Below are 21,831 nucleotides of genomic sequence, written 5' to 3'. Positions count from 1 at the left end.
ATTTGCCTTCTCTGCGTTGCTTCTGCTTTTGCCTTCTGTTTCTCTCTCTGTCCTGGTTCTTCATCTACTGCCATGACTGGTAACAGCAGCTGCCCATAACTGGGGGCTCATATGTGTCAGGCTCTGTGCTATGTAACTGACATGTTATCTTATTAATCCTTACAACTACCTTATGTAGAAGGGTCTTTTCCCCATTTACATGTAGGGAAACTGAGACACAGAGAGGGTACCCAACATGTCCAAAGGCATGTAGCTGGTGCAGGGCAGGGAGGGACCAGCAGGATTTGACACCCAGGTCTGGCCAGTGTCCCTGCTTCTTCTCCCCTCTGCTTGGGGAGGGGGACACATAAAGCTCCCCAGGAAGAGAGAATGTACTGGATCAGGCTGGTTCCACCCACCACGGAGATTCCTGAGCCAGGGCGCGTCATCAGGCTGGGTGAGCAGTGTGTCCGCACAGTTCCAGAACTGGGACTCTGGTCCCTTGTGACTGCGGCAGCTTCCATGACTTGAGCAGAAGGAACTGCCCGTGGCCCTTTTCTTAGGATGGTGTCAGAGAGGGAAGTGTCCGGAGAGGCAGATGGTCCTGCCACTCTGTCCTCCATGTGGCCAAATCCAAGGACTCGACACCTTGCTGTTCTCAGACCAGAGACTATTCAGGCTGGTCTGGTGTCTCCATTTTGCAGATGGAGAGACTGAGACCCTATGAGGGAGTCAATGAGCTAAGGTTTCATCTCACACAGGAAGTTTGTGACAGAAGGTCCCTGGACACACGTCCTAGGACTCTCTGCCACAGAGGCTTGGACTCCCGCCCCAGACCAAGAGAGGGAATTAGAGATGCCATCCCCTCCTCACGCACTTGGCAAGAAGGAGTTTGGTAACTTTCTTCCTTCCTAACTGAGCTCACTCTGCCCACCCTCTCAGAGTTTTTAAGAAAAGGCTGTTAAAAAGAAAAAGAAAAGAAATCAGTCTCATTCTGATGTTTTATTAACAGAGACTGCCGATGTTTTCAACCATCTTAATTGGGGCTGAGTATTACTGTATTCAAACCGCAGGGAGGGGAACCACTGAGCAAACTGGGGGATCAAATGAATAGCTTAATTAAGTGTCACCACGCGGGCAGCTTGAGGCAGGCAGCCCTGCAGCCCTGCCCTCCCTGAGGTGGCTGGGACGCAAGGAGGAATGAAGGAGATGTGGGTTCAAGGGGGGCTGAGTGGCCCGAGACATGAGTCCGTTTCCGTTTGGCACCAGCCACCAGTTCTTTTCCAGCCAGGAATTGAGTTTCCTGTGTTAAAGGCAAAATGTCCAGAGAGATTTCCCCGTCTGGCTGCTGCTTCTCCAAGCCCCCTCCCCTTCCCAGACACACAACGTGATGGCCCTTTTCTCTATAAAGAGTTTATTTTCTTTAGCGTTCATGTTCTGCTTACTGTGTGCCAGGTGCTGTCCTCAATGCTTTGCAGTCGTGTGATACTCACAGCAATTCTGTGAGGTAGGAATTATTGTATCCCCATTTCGGATGAGGAAACTGAGGCAGAGAGCGATGAAGTAATTGCCCAAGGTTTCATGGCCGCGAGGTGACAAAGCTGGAGTCCAAGCCCAGGCTTCCAGGCACTGTCCTTGTTCCTACCCACTGCCCTTATCCTCCTCTCGGTATTGGTAGCTGACATATCCCTTTGTGAATCCAGGGCCAGGAAGTCGGGTGTAATCTGTATCCTTGACCCTCAACCTCCCGCGGGTCCCTCCTCTCATCAAGCCCGCGGTCAGCCCTCAGCTGACCAGAATCTTAACTCCAGCTTAACTCCTTAACTCCTGTGATTAACAGTCAATCTCTGGCTCCTGACCAGTTGGTTGGAATCCAGATTCTGTCACTTACTAGCTGTGTGACCTTGGACAAGTCACTTAACTTCTCTGTGCCTTAGTTTCTTTATGTATAAAACAGAGGTGAAAATAATAAGGAATACATGAAGTGATGCATGAAAATCCTTGCAACAGTATCTGGCATGTGGAAAAGCACTCTCTAAGGGTTTGATTCACTGTGATGGTTATGTTTATATTCTGCTTTCCCAAAAGGTTTGGGTTCTCCGCATTCCCCACCCTGAGGTCATGTTCGGTTTTCAGCCCTGATTTGCCCCTCAGACCTCAAGCTTGGGCTGTTCCTCTGGCTCTAAACGTTGCCTGCTCAGCCCTGCCTGCGATGTCATCTCGCTTCTTTGTGAAGCACCTTGCTTGGTCTCACCTGGCCCTGGTACCAAACACCTGTCCACTCGCCCTCAGAACCGGCACTCTCTGTGGTCCAGTTGCTCACAGATGGACGGGAACCTTCTAGGCTCCTAGAAGGGCTCTGATTTTAATCATCACAAGTGTGGTGATCATACAAACAAAGCAAGCCCCATCAAGAAATGTGTGATGCAAACTTTTAAACTCCAGGCATTGTGGGGCTGTGAAGGCCGTAAGACAACCCTACACTTAAGGATTAAAACAAAAACCTCGGGGTAGGGGGTAAAATTCCCATAACATACAATTCACCACTTGAACCATTTTAAAGTGTGTAACTCAGCGGTGTTGAGTGTGGAACATGTGTGATGTTGAGCAACTGTGTAATTCCAGAACTTCTGTATCCTTCCAGATTGAAACCCTGTACCCACAAGGGGTCACTCCTCACTCTCCCTTTCCCTACCCGCGGCAACCACTAATCCGCTTCCTCTCTCTAGGTAGTTTAAGGACATTCTAATCTATGTGCAGAAACAAATGGAAAAAAAATTGCTTACAGAAAGAAGCAACATATACCCAGTGACACAGCATCACATGGTGGTGGTTAGTTGTGGACTCTGGAGCCAAAATGCCTGTGTTTAACTCCCAGCTCTGCCGCTCATTGCTGTGTGACTTTGGGAAAATTAATCCACCTCTCTGGGCTTCAGTTTATGATGCACAAAATATAAAATGAGGGCTACGGAAGTCCCTCCCTCATAGGCCAGCTGTGAGGAATGAGTGTTTAAGTGTCAGTAAGGATCTGAGAGCAGCATCTAACAATACTATGTGCCCTGGTCATTGTCATGGATGGGGAGTGCTCGTCTTAACCCTTTTGAGGGAAAGAGCCCTTTCTGTCTTGCCTACTGGCAACCCCTGGCCTCTAACACGATGCCTGGCATTCAGTAGGTGCCTCGGAAAAGCTTGTTGGATGACTGAAGAGGAGTTTAGGAGAGAGGGGACAGTACCATGGAACATGCAGGCCGTTTGGGAGTCCTATACTCAGTGTCAAAAACAGTTCTCAGCTTCTTGGCAAATCTGATGGAAAACCACCTGAGTGCTGGATATTACATATGTGAGCCGTTACAGGCAGAACAGAAAACCAGGCCGGTCCCCACCATGAATGTGGTGATAACGATTACGGCAGTAATTAATCAAAATATCCATCCTCTGTCGAGCATTTAGCCTGTCTTCCATCCGTCAATTGGTTCAATGTTATTTATGACTCCAGCTGTGAGGCAGAACCCACCAGCACACTAGAATAACAGCAACGGACAGCTCCGTTCTTTGTTAACAGAGCAGAATGCCGACAATCCTGTGATAATGAGTCCATATGGGAGGTGGGGTTGCTGACAGCAGTCAGGTGAGGACGACCTGAGGAAACATCTGTATCCAGCCAGCCTGTGAAACATCTTGTGTGTTGGTCTGCTGAGCTGTCGCTGGCTTTGGGTTCGCAATTTTTTCCCCCTCAGCCTTCCCCAGTTGCCTCTGGCCGTCTCAGATCTTACCGTGCTTGCCACCTCTTCGGGGCAGGCATGGAGGGATGGAGAAGAGGATGTGTGCAGGCGCCTCGTCAGGCCAGTTCCCGGAGAATGGGTCCTCTTGTCGAGTGTCTGTCTCCGGGGCAGCACTCAGAGCCAGCTCACTGGAGCCAGGAAGGGGTTACAGAGGCGGATGTCAAGGCACAATGGCCTGAATCAAACCCCAGATTAATTAAAGTGTCCAAGTGGGTTGAATATTTCATGACCTGAGGGCTGAAATCAACGTCTCTTTGAAATGGGAATCAGTTGTGGGTGTGGGGAGTGGTGGATGGGAAAGAGGAGGGGAAGCGAGGGAGGGAGGAGGGGGGAGGGAGGTCTGAGAGTGAGAACAGGAGTTACCCAAGGTCAGACTCACTCACCTTCGTCCCTGGATGTCCTTAGAGGCAGGGCACTTTTTGGAGGGCTTTCCTGGCGTGATTTGAGCCGATGCTCTCAGGAACTCCGAGAGGGTAGAGTGAGTTTGTTCCAGGTCACCACTTAGTGCCTCGAGGAGCCCAGAAGGGCCAGTGCCACGCAGGCCCAGTGGCGTTGAGATGCGAGCCCAGGTCTCCAACTCCTCGTAGAAATGGTAGGAAACCTGGAGAGGCAGGACGAGTTCCCAGAATCCGGGGAGACGTTTTTTCTTCTCCAATTTCTCTATCAGGGAATGAGTTCAGGAGAAAGAAGCCCAAACTGGGAGGGATGAGGATTCCCTGGAGAGACCGGGAAAGTCTTTTGTCCCCCCTCCCACCCCCACCCCTGGGAACGTCCTCGGCCTTGGCTGTATTCTTCCTGTCTCGGGGTCCCTGCTTCAGTGTGTGTGGGGGAGGCATCTGACCATCTCTGTGTCCACCTGTCTCTCGGTGTGTCTGTCCCAGGTGTCCTCCTCTGCCTGTCTGGCTGCCGCTCCGCCCCCCACCGGCCTCGTCTCTGTCCACCCTGCTCTCTGCTCCTCCTCTGCCTCGTCTGCCCATCGGCCCTCCTGCCGCTCTCTTCCCCTCACGCCTGCCTCTTTCCCCTCCCCTCGCTTGCCTGTCCCGTGAAGGGGCTATGGTTGGTGGCGTTAGTCAAGTCCATCAAGAAGCATCTCTGGACCCCCCACTACAAGCCAGTCATGGATCGGGGGGCCCTGAGGATCCAGACCCCACAGGGCCCTGTCTGCCAGTGGCTCTCAGTCGGGTTTTAGCAACTTAGTGAAATTATCATTTTATTGTCCTTAGCCTCAACCTGCAGGTGGCCTTGAGTGTGACCACCTGCAGGGGACATGGTCTGGGTGACGGAGCCACCGAGTGAGAGGGAGGCAGGAGGCTGGTGCCTCAGTGGGCAGCATGTGTGTGTGGGGGGGACATGGGACGGTATGGGCAGGGCAGACCCACCAAGGGGGCGGCACCTGCTCTTACCCACCTGGGAAGGTGGCCCTTCGCTGTTGAGTGGGTCAGGCGTGGCTCCGCCTTCACCTTCGGGGGACAGTCCTGTCACCTCTCTCCAGGCTCTTTTCAAGGACCAATGTGTTCCGTAATTGGTGGGATCTCAACCCTGCGATTCTACCTCTGGCGGCTTCTCACATACACCACACGACTGAGGGAGCCTCAGCTCTGATGAGTTCCGCCAGCAACTTGTTCTGCCCGTCAGTGTTTCTCCTCCCACAATTCGTATTCTGTGCATCTGGCTGGCAGGGAGGACGCCTGCGGGAATGACATGGTTTTGCCCATGACACTTGTTAGAAGTTGCAGGACAGACTGTCTTATTTCAGTTGATAATCTCTTATTTATGGGTTTATTCTTAATAGTCACGAGACTTTCTATCTCCATCTTGCCGTGACAGCTTTATCAACACCTCCGTGGCTGTGTTTCTATCCAGGTAACAGAACTGTGATCAGATTGAGTCAGCTGAAATAACAGGAAAACCCACTTGGTTGGGGGTGTCTGCAAGGCCAAAGGGCTGGGGGCTTGCAGAAGCTGCCTCCTCTGGTGGGGGAGGTGTGTTCGCCAGACACTCTGAGATCCAGTGTCCTCTATGTCCAATGCTGACATGGGGGGACTTGAGAAAAGCTTTTAGTCTCTGAGTTCAGATTCTCTGGGCCGTAGATCCTTCCTTTATGAGGCAGTTGGTGCTGTAGGAGAGGCACGTGATTTTCAGACAGGTTCACCTGGTTTGTGCCTTGCCTCTGTGAATTAATAATTATGCATTTCTTGATTGGTGAAGGGGGGAAAAGAGGCTTTTTAATAGCTATAGCGTTTATCGAGTACTTGTAAGTGCAGCATTCCATTCACCCTCACAATCGCCACAACAGGTTTATTTTCTCAGTGAAGAAACTGAGTCAAACACACATGGTCAGGTGTTCACGTCCATTCAGTAACACGTACTATAAGAAATATTTTATGAGTGCGTATTAGAGTTGAACAACGAAAGGGTAAAAACTCAAATTTGCAAAGCCTGTGACACTGATCCAGAGTCGGGTCCCTGGAGAGTAAGGGACCAGGAAGGGCCACACAAGTGGGGCACTGCACAGCTCCAGGAAGGACCGTTTGCTTAGACCAGGGGTCAGCCAACGACAGCCCTTGGGACAAATCCAGCCCAACACCTGTTTTTTGTAATTCAAGTTTTACTGGAAAATGGAATAACAACGTCCATTTGATTTCATGCTGCGTCGGCAGAGTCGAGTCGTTGCGATACATACAGTAAAGCACACAAAGCCTAGAACATTGACTGTCTAGCTCTTTATAGAAAAAGTTTGCTGACCCCCGTCCCAGATGACGGTTTGAACTCCCTCGAATTATTCAATATGGCAGCCCTGGAGCCAGGGTTGGAACAGCGACGTTTTTCGTATCACGCAGGCTAACCTACGCGAACTTACGAGATTGGAATCTCCCCTTCAGAAGTATTTACACTAGGGGCCCAAAGATTTAGGGGTAAGGATGGTCACCACACTGTTTTCCACCAGGAAGATTGGAAAATAATTGGAAAATCCATCTCTAAGGGATACGGCTATGTAAACACGGGTACATTCACACAGTGACAGATCACGCAGATACTAAAATGAATGAGGCAGCCCCATGTGTGCTGAGAGCTGCCCGTAGCCATTCACACGACCATACATCTATATAATCCTGGAAGCGCTATGTCTCCTGTCTTTTGTTATTCTGACATGCCACTTACCTCAAGATGAGCTGTTACTTTATGTGCCATGAAGCAGGAAAGAAATTAGCCGCCGTACGTTGTCTTTACTTGTAAGATGCATTGTCATTTCAGAAACTTTTAAATGAAAACTATGTTTCTAGAATAGATGAAATGTGATTTGTTTACATATTTATGAAAGAATATGTGTATTCATGGAAACGTGCAGAAAAAAGTCTGGATTGATACACAGCAAAGGGCACAGAAATTCGCTCCAGGGACCTAAGTGGACTTGAGGGGTGAAGAAGAACTTTCACTTTTCAATGTTTATGCCCCTGAGTTGTTGAAAAGTGTCACGAGTATGTATTACTTACGTAATTTTTAAAAATATTTTTAAAATGATAATTAGATAATACCATTTAATTAGATAATACCTACAAAGGGACTCATTGAGTACCTGGCACAAAATTGGGGGACAGCCAGTTTCATTGTCTTTTCTCCTTTCTGGTCAACTGCCAAGAAATCATTCAACGAAGAGAGACAACATATTGGAAACATTTTCTGAACAAACGGTGTATTAAAAATGTGAAGTGGCGTTGCTACTTATAAAAGGTTTCTGTTTGCAGGTAGATATTTGGTCATTTTTAAAAAATCTTCCATTTTCTAGTCTTTTGCAAAGAATAGTTCCTCTGCTAATTATGACGATTATGAATTTTACAAATACCACACTACGCAAAGAGGTTTGGGGTTCTAAGCCTTCATCAGCGCATACTGGTCAGGATTTGTCCATGGGCCTGTCTTTACTGCACACAGAAAATTTAGCCAACAAATGACTTATTAGCCATAACCACAGGAAATACTGTATTAATATCATTTCAAAAGGAAAGGAATGTTCATACACAGTCATTGTTTCCTATCCCTTCTTCCTACTGCTGTGAGGGGATGTGGTTAGGCTTATTCAGAGAGCAGATAACCTCAACCTTGAAAAAAGACCACCTTTGTCATTGACATTTCTGCCACACCCCAACTTGGTCTTTGCAAGGCTGACATTGTATTTATAATGTGATTTTGATAATATGAGCTTTCTTAAGATCACAAACCTCATGCTGGTTAATAGTGGGCGGCTATGCTTTGAGTCCCAGAATGTGCCACTCTTCTGGTAAAATTATCCCCAGAGTTGTTTTACAAATTCAATTTATTTAAACTAGAAAAAAAATAGTTTATCCGTTTCTCCTACTTTCTACCTCCCGTCTCTGGCACCCACCATCTGTTCTATCTATGAGCTTTTAGTCATTTATTCATTCATTGTTTCCACATATAAGAGAGATCATACAGTGTTTTCTTTCTCTGGCTGACTTATTTTATTTAGCATAATACCTTTGAGATCCATCCGTGTTGTCACAAATGGGAGGATTTCATTCTTTTTATGACTGAGTAATATTCCACTGTGTGTGTATTCCACATCTTCTTTATCCATTCATCCATCTCTAGACACTATTGGGAAACGTCAGAATTGGCCCCACCATCCCCACGTCTCCAAGGGACAATACTCGGTTGTAGCTGAGGGGCAACTGTCTCCTTTCGATGGGGCAGGCAAGTTGCAGCTCACCTCAGACCCCACTGTTCCAGTTGTCCCCCCCACTCAGCTGGCTTCCGTCCTTTACCATACTTTCGGGTCTCCAAAGGCACTTAAGTTCGCACTGAATTTTAATTTGGATTTGAAGTGGACCTGGCACATTGTACGTGCTGAATTAAGAGTTGCTGTTATTCCTAGTAATCATGGTAACACTATTCAAAGGTACAGCCTAGGGATGGATAAAAAAAAAGAGATGGGGCCCTTCCTGCGTTGCAGTTGGGTAGGAACAGTGTTAGCCAAATACTAAAACTGGCACCCTCCCTTCCTTCTCCTCAGAACTCTTACCTTGGAACATTCCTTAGTAAACTGCACAATATCCTTACCCATAATAGAAACAGAGCGTGTTGCAGCTCGGCGATTATTATTATTTACCATCATCACCTAATTAGACATCATTTCAATAATTGCCCAAACAGAAACTACATGAATAAATACTCCTTAGGAAAGCACAAATTAATGGACAGAGAATCCAAGGTGGTGGTGAGCTCTGCGACCTCCGGAGGGCACTTTCCATTTCGGGTCAGGCAGGATGGTGTGCAGACAGGAGAATCACCAGGGATATGGACCAGCCGCTGGGTCTTTCTGCAAATGGACTCAGGGCAGTGAGTTTTCTCTGCCTCAGTCTCTAGCAAGGTGGTTTTGTCCATCAGCGAGGGCGACTAATAATTTAGCTGAACTTGAATTTGCTTTTTCGTAAACTTGTGAGTGTCCTTCTGTTCCAGTCTACCCCTCCCTCCCTCCCCCACTCTCTCCTTCCCCCACTGTGCTTTGGGCGCTGTCCAAGGTTCTGATAATACACCAGGGGCACAAGGCAGGTGTGGAACGTGTCTCGTTGGAGTTTACAACGCAGCACCCTCCTTCCCTTGGCTCGTGGGAAATGAGATTCAGTCTGTCATTCCACATGCACTTGATGAGTACCTACTATGTGTCAGTCGGGGAACTAGGTGCTGAGTTGTGTGCGGTCATCAAGCCGGATATCGCAGTCCTCTCTGGGAGCTCACATTCTAGAGGGAGGAGGAGAGTGATAAAATAAATAGACAAAGGTATGGACAAGTGCTATGATGAAAATAAAAAGAGGATGGTAGAGGCATCTGAGGAGACACATGTATCACAGAGCGTGGCTTGTGGACTCTTAATAAAGATTCTGTTCCAGTTTTCTCCCCTATCCAGACAACCTGCATGAACTCTGCCTTCTCAGCAGGTTCCATTCTTTTCTCCATTTTGTCTTGGGGTCTGGGTTTGAATCCCAGCTCTGCCACTGTTCTGTGTCAGAGCAGTTTGCTTAATGTCTCTGAGCCTCAGTATCTTTATCTGTCACGTGCTGTAAGGCTAGCCCCTGCCCTTCAGCACTGAAGTGATGGAGTAATGACGTATTGGCACACAAGATAGTTAAACAATGCCCAGCTCATATTAGGCACTCAGGAAATAGTTACATGTGAATCATCTGAATCCTACTTGTGCTTCCAAGGTCAACTCAAGCCTCACCTCTTCTGGAACATTCCGGTTGCCTCCCCCACCTCCTTTCATTACCGCCACACACAATGATTTTGCTGTTCTGGGATCAAGTTATATATTGTTGGTTTATTTTACCTGCTAATTGTCTTGCCAAACCAAAGTAAGCTCCTGTCTCCTTCGCAACTCCCACTCCCATGCACCTGACACTCTACCGAGCCCTTGGTAAGCTCTCCATGCGCGTTTATTGATGGACAGCATGCACATGACTTGCTTTTCTTTGTCTTGATGCCTAATCATTTTCTGTAGACCAGGTGAAGGGGGGACCTGTGTGTCACATGGTTAGGTCCCCTGTTCATGATGCTGACATTTGTGTGTGTAAAGCTATTAGGACTCTCGCCCTCAGATTTCTGAAGGCCAAATGCAGTGGGTAACCCTCACCTTTCCTGCATGAAGGAGAAATAAAGGATCATCGCAAGCCTTTCTTCAGCTCTATTTGTGTGTGTGAGGAGCGTTACACTGGCAGAAATAACAGAAAGGAAAGGAAGTGGAATAAGTTCCAAAGGAAGAGTAGTTGTACGCGGCCTGATTAAAATCCCGTGGAAAGGAGTCTTCTCTTATTTGGAAAGGTGATCTTACACGACCTGGAAGCCATTGTATTCACCACTGTACTTCTCGCTTTAAAGGGAATACATGGCAGAGAGATCATTTGGGAACGGCAAACCTCCCATGTCTTTCAGAAATGAAATGACCTTGATTTCTGAACCACTTCCTCCCGATGAAATTAAATTACATTGAACCCTGTCCGTTAACAAGGGAAAGCTAATCAGCCCTGAGGAGGAGCTCACCCAGCTCATTTTCTGGCCGGAGGCAAAGGCCTGGAGGGAGGGGAAAGGAGCAGGGAGGGGAGGGCTCTTGGACCTTTGGCCAAAGTTGACTGGGTTTTTTCACTTCGTTAAATACATACATGTGCGTGCGCACGCACACACACTGAAACACCTAGCCTTTCTTCCCACGTGGTACTTACACTATATCATGTGTCCTAATGGTAGAAAGGGATTTTTCTACAGTTTAGCACAGTTTAGAAAATTTCTAGACAGATTATCTGGTCAGAGAGAAGTCGCTGCAGTCGATATAACAACAACCACAATAGCTATCATTGCTGTATTTCTGATAGTACCAAACCCTTTGTACACATTGTCTCATGTAATTGTCTCAGTGTGAACAGCTGTTCACACTGGCTGCTATTATTATTCTCCCCATTTTGCAGATAAGAAAACTGAGGCTCAGAGACGTTAAGTCATTTGCCCAAGGTCACACCGCTTAAAGGAATGGCCAGGTTGGGGCTAGAATCCATGTTGGCCAGATTCTGAAACCACCATGAGTCTTCTATCCCAACTAGGCCAAGCCCCTTATAGAAGTGTTTTTCTCAGGCAAGATGTCAGAGACTTTTTAATCCCATGTGGGAGGTACCTTTGGCCCATGTCACTCTGGTTTGGTAACAGTGATACATTCTGTAACCTGTACACCATCGCTGCTCTGGTATAAATTGGCAGGTGTGTGAGAAAAGCTTGCGTTAAGGTCAGAAGAGATAACGTAACTCTTACCCTCATGGACTGATAAGGGCTTATCTGTCCGAATACAGAGAAAGGAGCCAACAGCTGAGGTAGCTAAGGAGACGTGACACCATAGTGTAGTCATGGTGAGTGGACACCTTTGGGCAGATTACTTTATTTTCAAAGTGGAGAAAATAATAGTACCTACTTCATAAAGCTTTTGTGAAAATTAAATGAGATAGTTATATAACTAGCATACAATGAATGCCTAACGAACATTAGCTATTAAGATAAAAATCTGGTCCCTGGTCATAGGAAAACCTGAGTTTGTAGAAGAAGAGAGGTGGTCAGTTCACTGGAAATGGATTCTGAAGGGAAGCTTGTTTAGAGACGAATTGTACTTGAGCTGGCAGGAGGAAAAGGGAACGAGGAGTTAGGAAGTGGAAGGGACCACAGGACTAGCTGCACTCTCAGCAGATGTCCCAGGTGGGTGTCCATGAGGGAAAACCTAGAAGCCAGGCCAGAGGGAAGGAGAGAAGGCAACTTAAGAGAGTCCTTTCATCTTTCCATCCTTCAGTCCCTTCATCTTTCTATCTTTCCATCTTTCTATCCATCCATTCATCTATCCATCCGTCATCCATCCATCCATCCATCCATCCCTTCTTTCCCTCCTTCTCACCTCCCTCCGTCCCTTCCTCCATCCGTCATCCATCCATCCATCCATCCATCCATCCATCCATCCATCCATCATTCCAGAGTCTGCCATCCTTTCCGGATTTCCATCCATTCTTGCATCTTTCTGTCCTTTTGTTATTACACCTGGTCACCCATGCATCCCTTCTCTCCACGTATCCTTTCATCCTCAGTGTAGCACGGTGGTTAAGAAGGCGGAATGTAGAGATGGAAGCCTGGATTCCAATCGTATGTTCCTTACTACTTGCACGACCTTGGACAAATTTCATAACCTCTCCAAGTCCCCCACTTACAAACTGGGACTGTCTCCTGATGACAAAGGGGAGTGACTGGAGGGTTTTGAGTGAGGGAGCGATACGATCATGTCTGTGTTTTTTTGCAAGTTTTCTCTGCTGTGGGGAGGATGCAATGAAAGGGGGCAAGACCAACAGGAAGGAGGTCAGTTGAAAAGTGCCCCAAATAGCTCAGGCAAAGATGACGTGAACGTGAACCAAGTAATGACAGCTGTCACCGTGTGCTTAGGCGGTGTCAGAAACAGCACTGAGTGCATTGCCTGGGGCATTTCATTGACTCCTGCTAATAACCCTAAGAGTTCCGCACTATTTTATTATTTCCATTTTACAGATGTGGAGAATGAGGCTCAGAAAGTTTAAGGAACTCACTGGGCTCACACAACTGTGAGGAGCAGAGCTGGGATTTGAACCCAGGTCATTTGACTCTGTCATGCTTTGCAGGTCCAGGCCACCCTTCTGCAGGGACAGCGGAAGAGAAGATGACGGAGGGGGGCAACTGTCATGAGATCCCTCTAATATGGACTCAGCAAGACGGCGCAACCAACGGCTCAGGGAAGACCCAGGCGTGTCGGTAAGCAAGCTCTCTAGGAACAAAACAAGCCCTGGTTTGTCATGTTTGCTGATTTATAAACACTCCCGCCTTGGCTGATTCATAGTTACTAATGTGATGTCACTGAATACGGAGCTGGGAAGAGAAAGTGGGGGTTAAAGTGGGGGTTGCCAGGAAGAAGAGCCAAGAATGCCTCTGTGTTTTCAGCTCATGGCTGAGTCATGTAGGTGTGGTTTACTGTTCCCTGCTTTCCTACTTTTCCTTGGGTCAGACATAGCTTTCAGCATCCCTGAGAGCTGGGAAACTGAGCCCCAGATAATTGCATATCGTCGTGCAAGTCTCAAAGTGTTCTCAGGTTTTCGTTGTTGTACCAAAGACCTTGCCTACATTTAAAAAAAAACACAGTATCTCAGTGGCGTTTAATAAACGCATCACCAACGAGCATAGATTTAGCTCCTCTCATAGTTGTGGCTTGGCCGGGGTCCAGCTGCTCTCGGCCGGGCTTGACTCCCATGCTCTGCTCCGTGGATCAGTCCTCCACGCGGGACCAGCAGACTAGCGCAGGCCTGGTCACGTGGTAGCTGGAAATAGTCAACGTCTCTTAAACCCTAGGCTTGTAGCTGGCACCCTGTCACCACCTCATTCTATTAGCCAAAGCAAGGCACCTGCTTGCACCCAAAGTCAAGCGGTGGGGAAATAGATTTTGTCCTTTTAGTGGAAGGGATTGAGAGTCCCAAGGGAAAGAACACGATACGGGGAGATGTGGCATCGAGGCCAATGGTTGGTCCACCTCAGCGGGTGTCTCTCCAGGTGAGCGGAGCAGACTAGGCTGAGTCTCACCCTTTCCTCCCCCAGGGTAGGCCTCCAGCCTTTTCCTTTACCTGGGGTGGGGGGAGCCTACAGGCTCAGGCCTCCTTTCTGTCCTCCTTGGTTCCTGGGAAGCCCGCTTTCGTCCCTTCGTTTAGAGACCTGAGATCACATCACCCCTCCCTTGCCATTTTGACAAACCAGGCGAACTTCCTTCCCACTCAGGATTTCAGGCGAGCCCTTCAGGAACGTGGTGTATTTGCCATGTTCTCTAATGCACCTTAAAATTAGTGCCCCCACCCCCGGCTTTTTCTTTTCTTTCTTTTTTTTTTTTACAAATAGGCCTTATTTATACCCCATACACAGCAACAACAGGAGGGAGACATTGGGCACACACACTGCAGTGAAGCACACTGGGTCCGCTGGACTCATTCAACTTACTTACTTTCACGTGTTATTCCTGGGGGGCCGTGAGATCAGCATTAAAGTGCTAACCCCGGCATTAAACCCTTACCGTCAGCGTTTCTTATGGAATCCTCATAATTAGCCCCATTTTACACACGAGGAAACCGAGGTTCCAAGAGATTAATCTGCCTGAAGTCACACAGCTTGTGAGAGGCGAGGCCAGGACCTTTGCCAGTGGGGGAAGGTTCCCGAGTCCAGGAGCGGTGTTGGCCCTTCTTGTGTGGTTCCCAGATCCTGCTGTTGATTGTACCTCCAACTTCTCAGTAAGTCTTAGAAACTCTCTCGACCTCAGCTTCTAATAAAAGCCAAGATTCGTCGTGGAGGTTTGCCATGTGCCTGCCGCTGTACTGACGACTTTATCTCTTGCCGTCCTCCCAGGAACCGTATGCCGTAGCGTAGGGTCACTGTATTTTGTTTGTGTTATTGCCACTGTAACTGTCATACATAGATACATCCACGTGGCAGGCTGATGGCAGCGTCTGTATCCATTAGGACTGGGTTCAAATGCAGGTAATAGCTGCCCACCGTGGTGTCACCAAAGGGGGCTTTATTTTCTCATGTGACAACAAATCCAGACGGGCTGTTCCCAGAGATCTTAGAGGCCCAGACTCCTTCCGAGTGTTGCAGCTCAGCCTTCCCGAGGGGTTGCCTTTTTTCTTCATGGTTGCAAAATGGTTGCTCCCCTTCCAGGCATTGCATCTGTGTTCAAAACAGCATGGCGAAGGCCGGAGGCAGAAGCGTCCTCTTCTGTAGCACCCCTACCCCCATTACTTGTGCAGGGTCACCTCCTCTGAGACCCGCTACCAACGTCTCGCTGAACAGCAGTAGGTCACAGGCCAGTCCTCACTCGGAGGAGCCTGGGAAAGACGGTTTCGGTCGCACACAGGGATGCCAGGAACCAAAGCAGGGCTGTGGGGGAAAGAAGAGGTGACCGGAGATGGGCGGGACGGGGAGAACTAACCGCGTCTGGCAGAATAGAGCCACAGGCGTTGCTTGTAGAGTATCGGCGGACGGTTCTCCTCTTGAAAAGCTTCATTTCGCTCCCTGTTCTTTCCTTTAACGCTCACACAGCCGTTTGAGGAGGTTAGGCCACTTCCGTTCCCAGGTGCTTGCTCTCAAGGAAGCAGTCACTTCCCGGTCACATTTTCCAGCCTCAGAAATGGGGAGCAGGACGGGAGGGGCCATGTCTGCTGTACATGGACCCGAACAGGGCTCCTGCCTTCCCCCCCAACAAACAGGGACGGCAGGCTGGGGAGAGCCTTGGACTGGGATGGAAGACGGGTGGGGGTTTCATTATGCAGTTAGCTGGGCTTGGAGTCACACCTCTCACGAAGCTCCTAATTAGTTGATCAGATGCACCACTTGCCACCCTCCTGTCCTCCGAAGGCTCCCAGCATGCACTGTGGGTACAGGAGGCAGCGCAGTCTGTTCACGCTTGGGGACATGGGGGGTTCCTCATTAAGTGGCTGTGCAGTCAATTAAGATCCATGCCCAGGGCCCCTCTGAGTACGTCTTGTAGTGATCAATTAGGGGGAGTAGATGAGGACTGCCAGGGAGAGGGAGCCGCCTTAGTTTATTGATTAGGGGTGCGGGGCGGGGGCGCCTGGGTAATTTCCAACAGCCGCTTCCAGCACAGATCAATTCTGTATTCCAAGAAGGAATGGGGTAGGAACAGACCAGTAGCAACAGAGTTCAGTGATGATCACTGCCGTGTGTCTGTGAGGCTTTCTTCGTTTGTTGGTGTGTTTAAGAATTTTTAATTGTAAAACAATGTGTATACTAATAGTACAACAGTGTTTCTTGACTGATTGCTATAAAGGAGACACTGTGCTCCACGCCTTACTTATTTTCTCTCATTTAATGCAGACAAGAGCTCAGGAGAAGGTTAACCTCCCAGGTGTCAGATAAGGAAAGAGGCTCAGAGAGGGGAAGGGACGTGCTCAAGTCACACAGCTAGGAAGTTGGAAGAGCAAGAATGTGAACCCACTTTTGACTCCAGAGCTTGTGCCTTTAAACACTAATCATTCTTTCCCCAACTCGCCATTTTAGGAAAATGGGATCATGCTAACAATTATAAAGTAAACACCCAGGGACAGTCTGTACAGGATACACTCATTCTCTCCTCTCTCTCTGTCTTCTGAGCCTCCAGCACCATTTTCACGTCCCTTTCATCCACCCCATTCCCTTTTCACTATCAGTGGTGGGTAAGTAGCTGACTCATGCTGGGCCGGTTCCATCTGTCTCTCCCAAATTTAGAATGAGGTCCCAGAGCCTGTCAGCTGGAGGAAAAGGACGTGCTGACTGCAAGGGCACCTGGACCCCCTGTGAAGGACCCCCATGTGGATTTGCCCATGGGGCTTCGGTGATGGGTCTTGTGGAAGGCGATGGGTGAGCGAGGAGCTGCTCTGCAGGGCGTGACGGGGGCAGGAAGAGAGCAGGTCTGGGAGAGCACAGAGTTCTGATAAAGAGCGGGCTGGGAGAGTACACGAGCACGACTCTCCGAGGCCGGCCTGAACTCTCTGCCACTGTACCTGGAAAATCAAGCCTCGAATGTAAGCGTCCTTGAGCGAGGGTCTCTTCCTGGTAACCGATTGCTCCCTGATTTAAGTGCAACGACTGGACACGTTTTGGAGTGTCTCCTTCCAGTCTTCCTTCCTTCTCTCTTTTTCTTTCCTGTTCTTGTCTGTAACCTCAGACGCAGAGAGCTGAGTTACTCATACTTCTGAGATCATAGCACATAATCATCGGTTTATAGAGTCCCTCTTATTTTATTTACCATCCCCACCCCATTCATCCCCAGTCCTAATTCCCACCCCCGCCCCATTAGACACCCACTATAATGTTTTTGATATATGTTCCTCATGCATGTTTACTTATAAAATATGCAGGGTTGTTTTCTATGTGTCTGTGATTTTAATGTAGTACTTAAATGGTAGCATATGGTAAATGTCCTTCCTTCCTTCCTTCCTTCTTTCCTTCCTTCCTTTCTTTTTTTTTGTAGTTAGCACTATGATTTAAAGTTCTAGCTCAGTTTTATCCCCTATGTATCTTCTCATGATTCATCCTTTGTATATCATTTCATATCTTTTTTACTTAGCACGATCATGAAAGGGAGTTTTGTTTCTTTCAAGGCCAGGTACCCAGCTTTCCACCAGGTACCTGTCTCCTAAGAACTCATACCAGAGAGTAGCTTCCACGTACCTGATGCTCTGAGTTTGTCTCCTCCTGAGGCCATGTAAGGAGACGCTTCTCAACTTTTCCTCCCATTTTCACTGAGGAAGATGATGGAGTGAATGGGCAGGGAAGATTCTGGGTCTGAGACCAACGGAATTCTTTGCTCTGCTGCCTGAATGGAGGGCTGGCTAGCTGGTGGGGATTGCAGGGGCGCGATGACATGGTGGGTCTCACCCAGGTCTCAGCTCAGGCATCTAGAAGTTCAGAGATAAGATGGGTGAATGTATTAGTTAGGACTGTTTTGATTGAAAGGACAGGGCCCTGACTCAAGTTAGCTTAAGCTAGAAAGAGCATGTACTGACTCGTGTGCTTTGATAGCCTGTGATGAGTGCAGGTTTCAAGCTTGGCTGTATCCAGTGCTGAAAATGAACTGAACGGGGAATAAGGGACCAGTCAGTCTGTCTCCTTCTCTTGGCTTTGTTTTCTGTGTTGACTTCATTCTTCAGCAAGTCCTCCACCAAAGAGAGGCAGGAATGGCCACGGATCGCTTCAGGCTGACACCCCATTTCCTTAGCAACCCCAGCCAACAGGCAGCACCTCTTCCCCACCAACTCCAGCAGAAGCCCCCAAATTCATCCTGACTGGGCAGGGCTGGGTCACATGCCCTTCCCTGAGCCAATCATTGTGACCGTGCTGGGTTTGGGTCGTGTGAGTGGGGTCAGCCCCATCTGAGCACGTGGATGGAGAGTGGAAAGGGGATACCAGGTTCCATTACAGGAAGAAAAGAGAACATATGGTATGCAGGCAATAACCGATAGATATGAGGTGTGACAATTAAGTTTGCAAACTTGTTGCAGCGCTGTTGCTAACCTTTTTTGAAATCAGAAGGACTGTCATTATGAATTTGTACCAACTGAGCAAACAGTTAATGAAGTTTACTATGTGGAAGTGCTGAAAAGGCTGCGTGAAAGTTAGACGACCTGAACTTTTCACCAGCAATTCATGGCTCTTCCATCACGACCATGCACCAGCTCACACGGCACTGTCTGTGAGGGAGTTTTTAGCCAGTAAACAAGTAACTGTATTGGAACAGCCTCCCTACTCACCTGATCTGGCCCCCAGTGACTTCTTGCTTTACCTGAAGATAAAGGAAATATTGAAAGGAAGACATTTTGATGACATTCAGGACATCAAGGGTAATACGATGACAGCTCTGATGGCCATTCTAGAAAAAGTTCCAGAATTGCTTTGAAGGGTGGACTAGGCACTGGCGTCAGAGCATAGCTTTCTCAGGAGAGGACTTTGAAGGTGACTGTAGTGATACTCAGCAGTGAGGTATGGAGCACTTTTTCTAGGATGAGTTCACAAATTTAATTGTCCAGCCTTATATACATCAGCATGGACCAAGAGCCATGGAGGAAAGTCCTTCAGGTGTGAGTGAGATGAGCAGGGACAGGAAGGGGCAGGTGGAAGCAGGTAAGCGGAGGACCCTGCAGTATGTTAGCCATCATCCAGTGCTGAGCCTACACGGGGAGCCCATCTCAAAGGTCAGGGTCAAGAGGAATCCATCTTTAGATCCACACGGACCTGGGTTCAAATCGCTTACCATTTGTTTGACTCAGGCCAGTCACTTCCCCTCGCTGAGCTTCATTTTTCATGATTGTAAGGTGGCGATTCAAAGGCAAATGCACAACCGTGACATACAGACCGCCCAGTGTCTGGCCCACCATAGACGGCCAATTGTCACGGTTATTTACCTTTTCCAGTCACTTATACCACTGATCACAATGTGTCAACAAAACTCGGTGTTCGTGCGTTTACTCTGCTCATTCTATTGTGAGCAAGCGCTGTGGCTAATCCATTTCTGTCCCACCAATAGTTACAGCACAGTGGGTGTTCAGTAAATCTTAATTAGATAAATGAACTTTGTTTATTTGGAGACTGGCTCGGAGTTAATTAGATGGGTGGCCAGTGACGGGAGTGACCCAAACAGTAGGATTCCTTGAGAAATTCCAATTTAACTTTCATTTTCACCTTGACCAGATCCTCATAGGTTCCCTTCCACCCACATCTAAATCCTAGCCCGAACACACCTAAATGCTGCCCGGTCCCTGGTGGACATCAGCCAGTCCTTGAGGTTTACACAGAGAAAGGTCAGCTAATAGTGACGTTGGGAGGGCTTAGATGTGAGCAATCGCGTCAGCAGCATTTCATGAGAACCCATATAGAGACGAGTACTTTGTAAATTTAGCATGGCAAGATTTTAATAAACGAGGCCATTGGGATGTGTGGGGCTTTATATATCATGCTCCATATTTATATTCCTGTCAACTTGCCTCGCTTAAGCAATATATTTATTATAGTCCATTTCACCATTTCTCACAAGATAGATACTGTATCATGTCAGACAAAAATAAGTGGGGTAGGCGTGGGTCTGAAATAATGAAAAGGCGAGCAGAAAAATATGAAGCTGAGGGCGTGGGAGTAGTTTATGCTTTGAAAAGCCATTCTCCTTTTTTGTTCAAGCAGGTGGGACAGTGGTGGGCCTGGGTGTCTTGCTATATGGTCCTAGGAATCTCACCACCCCACCCCCACGTGCACCCCCTAGTGTGGGCCTCAGTAAATGAGAGGTTGGGGTCATCCTCTAATAAGCTGAGAAAAGTTGAGGGCCATCTCGTTCCCCTAAAATGCATATGACATTTTGGGTCCAACTTCATCCCATTCCTGAAGCCTGATTGGTCCGGCTTGAATCAGGTGATTCTCCTCCCAAACAATTAACAGGACAGTCCAGTTGTAACCTGGTGTCTCTGACTGCAGCCATGTTAAGATGGTGGGGCTTGGAGGGAGGGCGGAAAGGCTTCTAGGAGAAGAGGAAGGGGCTTTTGCTCAGAGCCTAATCTTCTAGGCATTATACTGAGGGCGCCAAAAAAAATGTATACATTTTAAGACAGGAAACAACCGTATTAAAATTGTAATACTCAATATATACCGATAACAAAAGATGAATACAAGTCACGTTTGACTTCTGCAATTGCAAGAGGTGCTCAGAGCGGTTCCCATCAGCGTCCAGACACTTCCGGTTACGGCGAACTACTGCTGGAGCATAGATAACATTTCTTAAAATGGGTACATGTTTTTTTTGGCACCCTCAGTATAGAAAATGTTTTTGATCAGTGTTCTCCTTCACCTCTCCCTCTTCTCTTCGCCTTTGAAAATGCCTCCTTACCATGATTTCCAAGGTATGTCGCGATCTGACACCCACCCACCAATACTCACATGCCTGTCTCCACTTCTCAATTTGTTCTCAAGTTCCGGACATACTGAGCTACCTGCAGGGCCCCTGAACCTGACGTTGACCTTCATGCCTCTAGATCTTTGTACATGCTGTTCTCTAGGTCTTTGTACATGCTGAACTCAAGGGGTCCACTGCCTGGGGTGTTCCTTCAAGAACGAGACGTAGTTGTCATTAGGTAGTTTTATTTACTTGCGGCAAGTGAAGGAGACAGAGGTTTCACATCCAAAGCCCTGTCTCCCAATGAAAGGCTTACCTGTTACACACACACACACACACACACACACACACACGACTTGGTTAGTTACATATTGCTTTCTTTGCAGTTGGCTACACTTACCTGGTTGGGTTCCTTTCAAGCTCAGCCCGTTTACAGCTGTGTCTGCAAAATACTGTGCTACATTCTAACATTGATCCAGCATAGCATTTAATAAGAACCGCCCAGACCTTAAGACTTTTGTCCTATCTAACAGTGCCTCAGCCCGAAATACCTTTCTTCCTATTTTCACCTACCAATCCGTAAAATAGCTCATGGATTGCCTAGTTAGAAGTCTTTCCCTGATATTCCTTCCCCACCTCAACTCCCTCCACCAAGCTGACAAGCTGTTAGGTTTTCCCAAAGTATCTCGCTCATATTCATTCATTCATTCATTCTCTCTCTCTCTCTCTCTCTCTCTCTCTCTCTCTCTCTCTCTCTTTCTCTCTTTCTGTCTCTCTCTTTCTCTCTCTCTCTTTCTCTCTCTCCCCCACATTATGTATCCTTTGCATTGCAGTTTTCTACTTGTCTGTCCCTCCTATTAGGCTATGAGGTTGTAGAGGTCAGGGATTCTCTCTTACTCTGCATCAACACCTAACCCAGCTCAACACATAACAGCTCATAACTGTTTGTCACATGAAAGTAAGCGCCCTGGAGCTGAGCCCTTCACAGACCATGGGAGGAAGGTTTGAAATTAGAATTCAGAGCTAGGTGCCTCATGATGGAGGAATTACTGCCCTGTAGTATTTAGTGGCAAATTTTCAACAAGAGCTTCT

The 21,831-nt window shown here is 47.9% G+C and overlaps 1 protein-coding gene across 5 annotated transcripts in view; it reads left to right on the top strand.

The window, feature by feature from the left end:
- The window catches only part of IQCK (IQ motif containing K), a 348,027-nt gene that overhangs the window by 275,627 nt on the left and 50,569 nt on the right, over window positions 1-21,831 (top strand). For all 5 annotated transcript variants that reach the window (XR_016022511.1, XR_016022509.1, XR_016022510.1 and 2 more), the window contains one exon: window positions 12,953-13,082. The gene's annotated coding sequence lies outside the window, so the exon portion shown is untranslated. The remainder of the gene's footprint in view (window positions 1-12,952; window positions 13,083-21,831) is intronic.

This window comes from Rhinolophus sinicus, chromosome 10 (genome assembly GCF_057876585.1).
Source record: "Rhinolophus sinicus isolate RSI-liver-muscle chromosome 10, RSI-T2T, whole genome shotgun sequence".
Classification (NCBI taxonomy): Eukaryota; Metazoa; Chordata; class Mammalia; order Chiroptera; family Rhinolophidae; genus Rhinolophus; species Rhinolophus sinicus.
Note: the sequence above shows the minus strand (reverse complement) of the source record. Positions and strands in the feature narration are given on the sequence as shown.